Here is a 12,512-nt window from a genome sequence, read left to right as displayed (position 1 = left end):
CGTCTCATATCTGATTGTCCAGAATTTCAATCACTTGCCCATTCCTAAACCAATAACTGGCAAAAGGATTAGAATAATGATGATTGGCTAAGAACAATGAACATTTAACCTCTGGGACCAGGTAGGAGCCTGGTCTTCTTTGAGGCACATGGTGATTAATATATGAACAAAATGGGTTTCTGTAACTTGGAAGAAATAAGAGTGGGTAGGAGAGACAGCAGGTGGCAAAAGCAATAGTGTGTGCTGCAAGAATTTTTTAAAGGCTGCTCACGTATATTTTGGGACATTAGGAATTTCCTCATGAGTGTTTGTTTGAGAGATGAACCCTCCGTGAGGGGGTCCCTCTATGACTGAGCCAAGAGATGCTGTCCGAGTGCCATGTATAGCCTTGGATAGTTGGTGCTACAGAAAGTTCTTAATAATAGAATAACGCAATTATAAGTTGTAGAACTAGACAGCTAGAAGGGATGTTTTAGGTTACTTAGTGTCATGCCTGTACACTATAAATGAACAAAAAGTCTAAATGATCTGTACATTGATCAGTTATGTGCTACCATCTTGATGGACGTAGTTCATTCTTTCAATTTGACATCTGGACTTTAAAGAAGTATATAATTTTACCTTTCTGGGGAACATGAATGATTATGTAGAATGAATCGCCTAGAGGCCATTTTAAGACCATCTAAGAGAAATAGGATTCAGATAAGCAGGTTGGAGGATCCCAGATGCCATGAAACCATGAGACCCCAAAGAGCGGGGTCTGTCTGGTGCAATCTGTAGGCACTTGGCAAGTGTTTGTAGAACAGTTATCAGTGGGTAAATGAATTAAATGTAATTGTATCTTTCTCTAAAGAAAATTTTCATGTGACCTACCTTCACCATTAGCATTCTTATTTGCTATACATTGTTTTTACTGGTTTGTTCTGAATACGTGGAATAGAACCAATGGATTCCTGGGCATCCAGGATACTTTCTCTTTCATACTCTTATTTCTGAGGGTCTGAAAGAGAAATGCAAATACAACATTAGGCTCCACTAATAAATGCGATGAGAAAGCTGAAGTTCAGAGAAGTTAATTAGCCTAAGGACAGCCACTTACCTGTGGAGTTAGGATTTGAACTCAAGACCATCTGACTGAGCCTTTAACACCATGATAGTAGTTAATCTATCTAAGCATTGATTGTATGCTAGGTATTGTTCTGATGTGTTATCCATGTAATCCTTGCAAAAAGCCAATGAGGTGGGAAATGTTTATTATTCCACTTTACAGGTAAGGAAACTGAAGCTTAGAGCGGCTGAGTAACCTACCTGTATCTACACAGCTATCCCTGTTAACCCTGGACATGAACTTATGTCTGTCTGACCCTAGAGCTCCATGCCCCACTGTCATGTTATTGCTTACAGATGGTGGAGCCCAATATTGTATCCTATGTTGCTCAAGAGAGCAGAATTCAGATTTAGAAAACCTTTTAGGAATTGGTCTGTGCCCACAATAGACTTGTCTGCCTCAGCTACACGTGAGCTGGTGAAAGGTAACAAACACTGTCAGGGAGGCATAGCTGAATTTACTACATGTAATTAGAGGTAGGATTGGGTTATTTCTAAAGTCTTTTTCAAGAATGGGGTTCTATAAATAGTCTAAATCTTTTTTTAGGCACTTTTGTTTTCAGTACTGGGCCATTCACTTAATCAGAAGTGTATACTTTGCAAGGGAAAGAAATAGGTAGAAAAAGGAGACTCTTATTTTCATCTTCTTGTCCTTTGCTCTCCCACATGCCTACCCCACCTCTAGCTCTTACACTCAAATCCCTACACTTGCAAATTTACTGTAGATGACATTCTTTTCCGCATCTGGTAAAGCAGTTTCCACACTTTCCCTCCTAAATAAGAGTTGAACAGTGTTTAGATATATTTACCATCCCTCCCCCAAACACCAACATCTGATTATCTAAAAGCACGTGTCTTGAAGTTGTGAGCAGGTAGTCAAAGATTCCATCGATGCAAAGCTTAGATGACATTTCAATGCAGAAAGTATTTGCTTAATTTCTGTGAGGTTAAGATGGTAGTCAGTGGAATCTCTGATTGGTTTTGAGAAATGGATAAAAATTTAATGTTTGCTCAGATAAGCATTTTCAAATGTCTCAATCTAGTTTGGCTCCATTCTGGGGAATGATGCTTCAGTAACTTGAAACCTTACTAAGTGAAGTCATCCTGTCTTTGAAACAGTGGGCTTGAGCTCAGAGGGCAAGCTTCTCAGGCTAATACTAAGCACTTTCTTTTTTCTCTCTCTGTCTCTCTTTCCTTTTTCTTTGTCCTGCACTCTCCTTCCTTCCGTTGTCTACCTTTTCACTTTGAAAACCACTGATTTCAAAAATGCATCTGTAGCTGTTACTTTTGCATGCATCTGATTTTATGGGTTTGTGGAGCTCCTGAAGGTAAATTAATTTTAAATGGATTTTAATTACTAATGCTGTGGGCCATTGCCTTTAGCAAAGTCAACAAAACAATCAGGGTTACCTTAGTTTGTCTCTTTGAGGAATGTAGTCACCCGTTTGGGTGAATACTTACTAAACAGAGCAGTTTTCTAACTAGAAACATAAATAAAATAAAGCTACTGCTATATTTGAAAGTCTGAATTTATTTCTTTTCAAAAACAGCCACCTTTGATTTAAAAAATAGGATTTTAAATGAGCACAAAGGGATTTCTGTTTGTCAATAATACCCCATTATTTTTCAGAGGTGGAGAGGGTCCTAGTCGTAATATTATGCTATGTAAATGCTGAAGCAGAGGCTAAATTATGACCTGAAGGTTTGAATTCTGTTCTTAGCCCCACACAGAGTGCTTTGTATGTAACAGTAGAGAAACTGGGTTCCTTCCCAATACAGTGTCCCCTTGTAAATTAAGGGTAATCAACTCCTAGTTGAAAAGTGAAGGGATAATGAGATAATGTTCAAAATGGCTTTTAAGTGTCTACGTATAGAGGTTGAAGGTGAAAAAAGAACATTGTGATGTCTGTGAATACCCCCTCCCAGGAGGGAAGGCTACTCACGTTGTTCCCAGTGGAATGTTCTGTTCAATCAGGGGCCGTCACTTGAGTGGTTTGATAAATAATAAGCTTAGATTGACTGCAGATAAAAATGGGAAAGGTTGATTAAGTCATTTAGTTCCTTGACAATTTTGCAAACCAAGCAATTTCTGTAAGGATCAGACTTAGACCGTGTAGTACACCGTCCAATCAAACCACCAAGGTTCTGGGTTCCACCTACCACCCCTTCCCCCAGAAAAGATCGCAAGATTTCTACTATTTTCTCTGAAAATTGATATCAAATTTCCTTCATCTAAATGTATGCTACTATTATTAATGATTCCCAAGTGGTCTCTAATACCTCTTTTATCCTTCTTAGTTGAAAACATGCTAAAATACACCCAGGTAATAGAAACACCCATGGTTGTCAGCTGGTTAATTCATTAATCAGTTAAATTCATTGTGTAGCTTGACAGATATAAGACTCTTTCTAAGCAGAATATTAAAACTCTATCTTAATGTCCAAATACATGAATATAGAAGATAATTAGAAAGGAAACAGTGATTTAAATAAAAACTCCAAATACAAACTTCCTGGGACAAGTTCAGGAAGAGAACAGGAATTTTTTTCCCTGTAGTTTCTCTCTAGAATTGGCTTCCCACTCCTATTTAAAGCAGCCCCCAATAATCCTATTTAAATCACACAGTGTATCTAAATGTGCAAAGAAATAAATATACAAGCAATTATTTATTCATAGCAACAATATATTACGAGTGTCTAATGTTTTACAGTTTCCAGAGTGTTTAAACTCACTCTTTTTAGTAATATCTGCTTACTTCCATCCAGGTTTAAAAAATGATCTGTGTAATTGTTTCACCTTTATAATAGGACTCATCTTTCATTCATGTAATACTTGTTTGATTCGTGTGTATTTGAAAATTTAAAAAGTAGATGACTTTTAAGGGCACCCATGAAGTTCAGATTCCAGGGTTTTGCATAAACACTGCCATAGGCACGCACATGGACACGTACACACACGTATATCCACTTTGCTTCTTTATCTTTGTCTTGGCTGGTATTCCTGGTCAGAAATTACTTTTCTCTCAAATCCCCCTTGATAACTCAGATTATATGTGATTGCTTTCAATGGTTGCCCACCATTAAGGAGTTTTCCTTTTCCTTCTTTTTTTAAAAAAATATTAATTCATTTGGCTGTGCCGGGTCTTCCTTGCAGCACGTGGGATCTTTTGCTGCGGCAAGTCTTTGCGGCGTGCAAGCTCTTCGTTGTGGCACACAGGCTTCTCTCTAGTTGTGGCGTGAGGGCTCCAGAGCACATGGGCTCTGTAGTTTGTGGCATGCGGGCCCTCTCGTTGAGGCCTGCGGGCTCAGTAGTTGTGGCATGCAGGCTTAGTTGCCCCGCGGCACATGGGATCTTAGTTCTGCAACCAGGGATCTAACCCGCGTCCCCTGCATTGGAAGGAGGATCCTTTACCACTGGACCACCAGGGAAGTCCCAAGGAATTTTCTTTAAAGGCCAAGAGGCTGGATAGAAAAAAAGATGAATCAGAGAAAGGAAAAAAAAAAAAAAAATTGAAGAAAACGTACTTGGGTAAAAGCGGGAAAAGCAAATGACATCTCTTTTAGTTATATGGGTGTTTCCAAAACTTGTGCCTTTCTCCACTATGTATAATTTAAGCTCCATGTGAATTCTCAGTACTTTGGAATAGATTTTGGAGTAAATTTTCTTGTTCTGATTCACGTTAAATATAGATCACTATTTGAAAAAATAATAAGTGATAACTTATTTTTTCAAGTAAACAGGGTCAGAGGAATTGACCATAGGGAACCTCAAAAAAGAAGCAGGGGAGAGGGGAATTTGCAGGGTGAAATGAAAGTGTTTGATAGGAACAAAAACATAAGCTTGCGATGACTAAATCACAGAACTTGAGTGATGAAGGGAACCTCAGCTCATCTTTAATTTCTTTGTCTCTGCATCTTGGGTAGTTACATGCACATAAAGGAGCCTCCAATGAAAATGTCTTCACAGTCATATTTTATCACTGTTGTGCCCCCCTATCCCCTCATTCCAGCCACACAGGCCTTTCTTTACTCCCCCAGACATTCAAGTTTCCCCTCCTGTATCAAGGCCTTTGCAATTGTTCTACTTTGTTGAAAAAGTCACCAGAAACAGCATTGATCTAGAACATGTTTGGTCTGCCAGGACAACCCATGATACAGCTGTTCTACAGATGTGGAGTGTGACACACAGCATCCTAGCAGGGTCACTCCAGTGGGACACTGGAACACGCTGTCAAGGAGAGTGCAAGGCAAAGTGATGGCGTGCCACTGAGGAGTGAATCTCAGTAACAGCCAAGCATCTAGAGGAGGCATCGAAAGAGAAGTGGTCATGGAAATGGGATGTATCAGCTTAGGGCAATGTCTTAGGAGACAAAGAAAGAAACGCTTTAAGAAGACAGATACAACCAGTATTGGACATGGTACTAAGCACAGGGCTGGCAGGTAGAAAAACACTTCATGGTGCCACTCATTCATTCTTTAATCCAGCCGTTCATTCTACAGATACGCATGTGTAGCTAAGTGGCAGGTGCTCATCACGAAGAAGTAAACAACACAAACACAGTCCTGGGCTTCCCTGGTGGCGCAGTGGTTGGGAGTCTGCCTGCCGATGCAGGGGACGCGGGTTCGTGCCCTGGTCCGGGAAGATCCCACATGCAGCGGAGTGGCTGGGCCTGTGAACCATGGCCGCTGAGCCTGTGCGTCCGGAGCCTGTGCTCAGCAACGGGAGAGGCCGCGGCAGTGAGAGGCCCGTGTACCGCAAAAAACAAACAAACAAAAACACAGTCCCTGCTCCATCCTAAAGCTTATATTCTGAGGGAAGTGGGAGTGGGGTGAGGAGAGACAAGAAACAAATTCAAAATAAATATACAATATAATCTCAGGTGGCAATAAATGCTATGGATAAAGCAAAGCAAATTAAGGAGATAGAAAGATCAGATGGTACTCCTTTGGGCAGGGCAGGCAGGGAAACAGCTCTTTGGGAGGATATTTCAGTATAGAACAGAATGAAGTGAGGCGTGAGATGCTAGTGTTTGTGATGATGGGTGCTCTGCTGCTGAAGAGTTGAAGAGGGTGGCGTGAACGGTACCAAGGGATGAGAGAGTTATAAGAAGGAGAAAACTGTCAACAATTCAAATGCATTGAGATGTCAAAGTAAAGGAGAGGGAAGTGTTCATTGGTTTGTTGGGTTTGACCATTAAAGAGGTTAGTAATCCTGAAGAGAACAGTGGCAGTGACTTGTTTGGGAGACAAACTGCAGATGACGAAGGAGTAAGAGGGTAATAGGAAATGGATAGAGGGGAGATATTTTGAAAAAGTATAGGGATGAAGGAGAGTGGTTAGGGGAGTAGCTAGATACAAAATGATATAAAACTAGTTTTTTGTGTTTTTTTTTCCCCTCTAGACCAGGGTTTCTCAACCTTGGCACCATGGACATTTGGGGCAGACGATTCTTTGTTATGGGAGCTGGTGAGGGGACTGCCCTATGCATTGTAGGATGTTCAGTAACATCCCTGGCCTTTACCTACTAGATGACAGTATCACCCCCTCCACCCAGTTTTAACAACCAGAATTATCTCTAGACATTGCTAAATGTCCCCTGGTTAAGTCACCCCCACTTGAGAACAGATGCTTTAGACCAAGATGACCTGTGTTGTTTGAAATGATGGAGAAAGAGCCCCTGGAGAGGGAGTGAGAAAAGAGATTGAAAACGAAGGGTCTTAATGTGAGGAGCCACGGTCAGGAAGTTCAGCTCATCTCCCCTGCAGAAAAAGCAGAACTATAGGGACTATTAGTCAATGCTGTGTTTTATGAGTTTAGGAACAAATGTTGTTACTCCAAATTAAGAAGGGAGCATTCAAGCTTAAAATTAGAAAAGAAAAAATATATTTGTTGTAACAATTTGGAAACCAGCATGCAAACTTTCAAGGAAAAGCAGTATTATTAAAAAAGAGACACCATCAGTTATCCTTTTACATTTTAGTAGGATTAAGACAAATGAGCACACAGTTTGAGTTGGAGAGTAGATCATGTGATTCACAAATTGCCCCTTAGCCTGGGAAGTCCTTAACTTGGGATTGAAGACAGATGTTTCTGATGTGACTCATGTATTTTTACCACTTTCTCATGGGCACAGACCGAGTTTATTCCTTTCTGTGTCCCGGTGATGTCAGTGTCTTGTTTACACAGGATGAGCCAGCCTAAGTCAAAACTAGCCCTAAGTCATGTGGTGTATGGTAAAAATACAGAGGCGGGTTTCTCTTTAGACAGAATATAGTTGCAGGCTCTAGGGGAATAGACTCGATTTCTGGGTTGAATACATGAACTTTAGATATTTGGGAATGTTCTAGAATAACAGAATTTCAGAGTAGAGAAAGATTGTCACAGTTACCTCCACAAACATTTTACCATTTCTCAAGGTGGTCTTTCAAGTATTGCACATTAAAAATACACAAAAGTTGTCTCCTAGGGACAGAACAAATGCGAATATACTACTTTGCAATTAAGTATTTTCCCCCCTAAGTTAAAATCAAATGTTCATCTATACCTGAAAAGACAACTGGCATTTACTGAAAACATACTATATTAGAGAGAACTACTATAGTTATTTTATGATGTGATCTCCTTAAAGCCTCATGACAATTTAGTGAGCCAGGTATTATTCCCATGGGCAAGCAAGAAAAACTAGCAATCATGCAGAAAATGATACTGCAAAACCTAACAGTGTAGAAACAGCTGTTTTATGTCCAGAGTTGATTTGGACATTCCTCCCCCAATGATTTTTACCTGTCTGATGAGATCTCAACTTCTTTTTAACAGTACACACAAATTGAACTACTTTGGAACGGATATTCAGCAACTGAGTTCATGCAGCCAGACTCTGGTCAGTAGAGTTGAGTTAGCAGACATGATTTCGGTTCCCCACGTCCTGTGTAACAGAGCACCCTTCAGCCTCTCCTGGCAGACCTCTCTAGCAACACACTCTGGAAATGATCCCTTGAGGCTCCTATCAGATGTCATGAAGAGGTAAGTTTCTTTGAGATTTAAATTATGGGGCTTCCCTGGTGGCGCAGTGGTTGAGAGTCCACCTGCTGATGCAGGGGACACGGGTTCGTGCCCCGGTCCGGAAAGATCCCACATGCCGCGGAGCGGCTGGGCCCGTGAGCCATGTCCTCTGAGCCTGCGTGTCTGGAGCCTGTGCTCCGCAACGGGAGAGGCCACAGCAGCGAGAGGCCCGCATACCACAAAAAAAAAAATCATGAACTTGGGTTTGGCCATTGGCCTCCATATGAGAAGATAGTTACGATCTTTTAATTGAGTATAGTTTTTGTAAGCAAGCTTGTGTTGCAAGATTTGTTGGAATCTATTACATCTAAAAGAAAAAAAACCCTCAGAAGATCATTAATTTCTAATAAGTAACTTATTTCAATTATAAGGACCCTTTCCGGTAGTTCTGGTCTAATCTGTGTATTTTCTTAACTTTCACAGTAACTGTTACCATGTACTTGTTCTACTATATATATATACATATATATATACATCTTCTGCTCTTAATGTTTTGTTTGTTTGCTTGCTGCCTTTTCATTTGGCTCTTAAGAGCCCCCATAACCCACAATAACTTGCAGACTCTATTTAGCCCTGGGGGAAAAAAAGAGCATCTCTGATAAGCATCACTTCTCCCAAATATTATAAAGGGATACACTGAAGTGACTTAAAAAAAAAAAAGAAAGAAATCTGTGGATGTAAGCTTCAGGATATGCAGTGTAAAAGCATCCCAGGAGTCTTTAATCCAGCATCTCACCCAACTGAACAAGGGATCTCTTCCCAATGTGCCTGCAGATGAAATGATTGGGAAGGCGCAGTTGGGTGGGCCGGTGGGGAAAGATAGATGAGTGGCCTCTGTGTATGTGAGGCAGTCAGCGAGAGAGGCAAATCCCTCCCCCTACTCCCATGGCTGTGTGTGCCACTCTTCCTCTGTACAGAGACAATTTGCTTTTCATGTAGTAATGAAGAACAATGTTAACAGACAAAGGAGCTTCTAGTTTATTATTGTGCTGTCTTTGACTAGAGCTCGATGCTGGGAAAAATGGTAATTCACAGTGTGAATGCTTCTTTTCCAGCCTTACGGGTTATGGCTGAGCATGTACATTGTATATTGCAGATGGTACAATAGAGAACACTGTGAGAACGAGGAAAGAATGAATTACAGCTTTTTTTTCCCCCTTGCTGCCAAGAAACCAGGAATTTCTTCACAATGATTTTTATTTATGACTGTGTGTATATGGGTTATTCCTGAGCAATATACACTGCTGGATTCTGATAAATGATTTTAGGTTTTAGTGTTTTTAAATTAATGTATAAAATCTACCAAGATGCTCTTAGAACACCTGTGTTCTGCTTTTTCCCCCAGTAAACTGATACAAGGCACAGGTGGTGCCTCATTAACTTATTTCATGCAAATAAAAACATATTGCATGATTTCTTCTCCTTAACTATATAATCACTGAAACATGATCGCGCTGATTAATGCAACAAACTTTGGGAGGGAAGCATTCAGCATCTTTTGTCGGTTCTCTTATGCTGAAGGGATTTGCAGACCTTGGAAATCTGATTTAAATGGAAAAGTAGTGGGAATGTCTCTTTCCTATGTAAGAAATATGTTTTCCTCTAGTCTTTTCTGTATGTCATAGGACCCTCCGCGATATAAAATTGGAAAAAAAATTTCCAAATTTCCCATGGAGGTAGAGGAATTGGGAGCCCAGATGAAGACCCATCTCAAATAAGCATGCTTAGGTGTCTTGATTCAGTGTTCAGATATTCTTATCGATGATTTCCAGAAAGTGACATTGATTTGCTTTGGAAACAATGATGGAAAAATAGTGAATGTGTACTGGAATGCTTTTAGAGCTCTAAAATCATACTGGAAAATGTCCGAGCATTCCAACCCAACTATAAACAGTACCATGCTGTATTTATGGGGGATGGCAAGTCTGTTTTTAAAAGTCTTTTGCAATGTTATTTCTGTTTTTAATTTATTGAATTAAAGCCAGATTTATTCATTAAGATAATACACTTCAAGGTTAACTGCCATTTGCTGTTCATTTAGGCAAGCTATTGTACAGTTATGTAAATTTCATGAACAGAGACACTACTTAAGTGTCTTAATGACAAGCAAAAAGTGTCATTTAAATATGAATTAAGTGAATAGTTGCCAGTATTTCCTGTTCCTGTATTTTCTATCTTCTTAAAATCTAAGGGCTACCCTATGATCTGTACTGTGTCCTAAGATTCTTTTGCCTGTAAAAAAAAACACCCCTACTACGAAATATTATTTTTAAGGGTAGGAAAACATGCAAAAAATGCCATCATCTCATTGATAATGAATCAGAGAAATATCTAAATAAGAAGGTGACCATTTTTTCCAGTTGGCCCCTGACAGTCATTTTCACATTGTTACTGAAATTAAAAAAAAAAAAATTCCATCTTATACTAGGGGGGATAATTTGCTACATGTGTCATTTGCTCAAATTCACCCTACATGTGAATTCGTATTTTTTAAAATACCCTCTTTTAAATCTACCCATTTATAATGCATCCAAACATTCAGTTTTCCGACTCAGACAGTGGGATGAGCATACTTTTACCACCGCTATAACATTGTTGAAAGAAACCGTTATTTTAAACTGAGAACTGTCACAACTATAGTTGTGGTTAGCGAAAGTGACCCATAACCTGATACTCTGCTGATTTCTGTGAAATAATTCCCTATGCATGTCGGACTTAACTGACAAATATTGTTTTTGTTTCTCGCTGTGTTTTTGGATAGTTCTTGTGTATAAAAATGATCTAGAGACCAATCTGGCATTAATCACGACGCGGAAGGGAAGGAGTCACAATTAGTTAATGAAAACCACACCTCAGTTCTGTGCAGCCCGTTCGCAGCTCCTGTCCGGAGCCAGAAGGCTGCAGGCTGGGAAGATATTCCCAGCCGCCCCCGAAGGTAGCTCCTGCTTGCTCCCCCAGGAGTGAGAAGTTCACTATTCACTCAATGCTTGCATCATCCCTTCCAACATGTTCCCACTGATACATTAAAGGAATTAATTGCTCATAATGATCTCACCATCTGTTAACAGAGGTTCATACCTACAGGCTGGTGGCATGCGGTGGTTCTATTCAGGGATCAATAGGCAATGCCGGGCAGACGCTTTCCCACATTGCCTGCCTTTGCGCGCTGAAAGGGGAGGAGAGCTCGGTGCCGGCCATCTGCTCCTTGTCTTTCTGTGCGAGACCTTGATGCGGTCCAGCACAGCTCTGATCTGACTCCAGTCCGATTGGAATGTGGCTGATCTGAGAGCCTCTCAAAGCTGTGAAAGTGAGTCAAAAGGAGATGCCCATTGTCCGGCAGGGCTGAAAGAAAATGATCACTTTAAAATTCATAACTCCCAGGTGCCTGCCATCTATTCATGGGAAAAACCCTCTGAACTTCTCTTCATTAAAGAGAGAGAGGGGAGTCTTGCTAAAAAGAGAGAAAAGGAAGTAGTTTGTGGGAATGTGCAGGGGATTTTCAGGCTAAACAAATGAGGAATTTGGAATTTTTTCACTTGTATCAAAAGGGCTGTATAGGGAAGGGGAAGCTCTTATTTTAAAAAAAGGGGAGTGGGGAATCCCTTCCTGGGGCACTGTAGCAACTAATAAAGAACATTTTAATTTTTCTCCGGGAAAATTCAAAGATCACCCTGCCCTTTTACTTTTATTACCTGAAACTGAGAAAAAAAAATTCCTTTTTGATTCTAGACAACATTCCAAGTTGATTTCCATTCTTATTCCAGTGGGGTGCAATTTGGGTGGGAATTTAGGGAAGAATGAGAGTCTGGGAAATTCCTGAATATGGTACAGGACATCAGTGCACACGATGAAACTCAAATCTACCAGGTGTTTCTAAGGAGGAGTTTATTCAGCAGGGTTACCTGTACCCACCAAGTTATCTGTCAGGAGCACAGTTCTCGCTGAGCCTTGGTCAACAGAAGAGCCATGAAGACATAGTAAAGAACAAACTTTAAATCTCTCTGCCTAGGCAACTGAAGATTCAACGGAGTTCCAGAACTGCGGGAACCACAGCATTGGTGGATCAACTACTCTTGGTTATTGGTCATCGTGGAAAATTGATGTTGCCTCAGAGCCACGTAGGAATTCAAAGAGGATCTGTGGATTGATGAATTGAAAGTCAAACAAAAGTATAAACAGAAAGACCTAAGTTCTGTCTCTTGAAAATCTTTTATCTTACAGATACTGACTTAAGGCCCCTAGAGGTTAAGTGACATATGCTCTAAGTCACATGTAGTCATAGAATCTGGGCTACAGCCTTACCTGATGGCAATTTTCTTTCTACTGCTTCATGCTACCTCCCT

At 40.4% G+C, this 12,512-nt stretch overlaps 1 pseudogene across 1 annotated transcript in view; it reads left to right on the top strand.

Annotated features, from left to right (window-relative positions):
- The window catches only part of LOC307193496 (translationally-controlled tumor protein-like), a 178,670-nt pseudogene that overhangs the window by 39,351 nt on the left and 126,807 nt on the right, over positions 1-12,512 (top strand). The window contains exon 5 of the transcript XR_013831767.1: positions 7,924-8,130. The product of XR_013831767.1 is annotated as a translationally-controlled tumor protein-like (transcript). The remainder of the gene's footprint in view (positions 1-7,923; positions 8,131-12,512) is intronic.

Source organism: Stenella coeruleoalba, assembly GCF_951394435.1.
Source record: "Stenella coeruleoalba genome assembly, chromosome: 10".
In the NCBI taxonomy this organism is placed as follows: domain Eukaryota; kingdom Metazoa; phylum Chordata; class Mammalia; order Artiodactyla; family Delphinidae; genus Stenella; species Stenella coeruleoalba.
The sequence above is the reverse complement of the archived record's forward strand: the minus strand, read 5'-3'. Positions and strand labels throughout refer to the sequence as shown.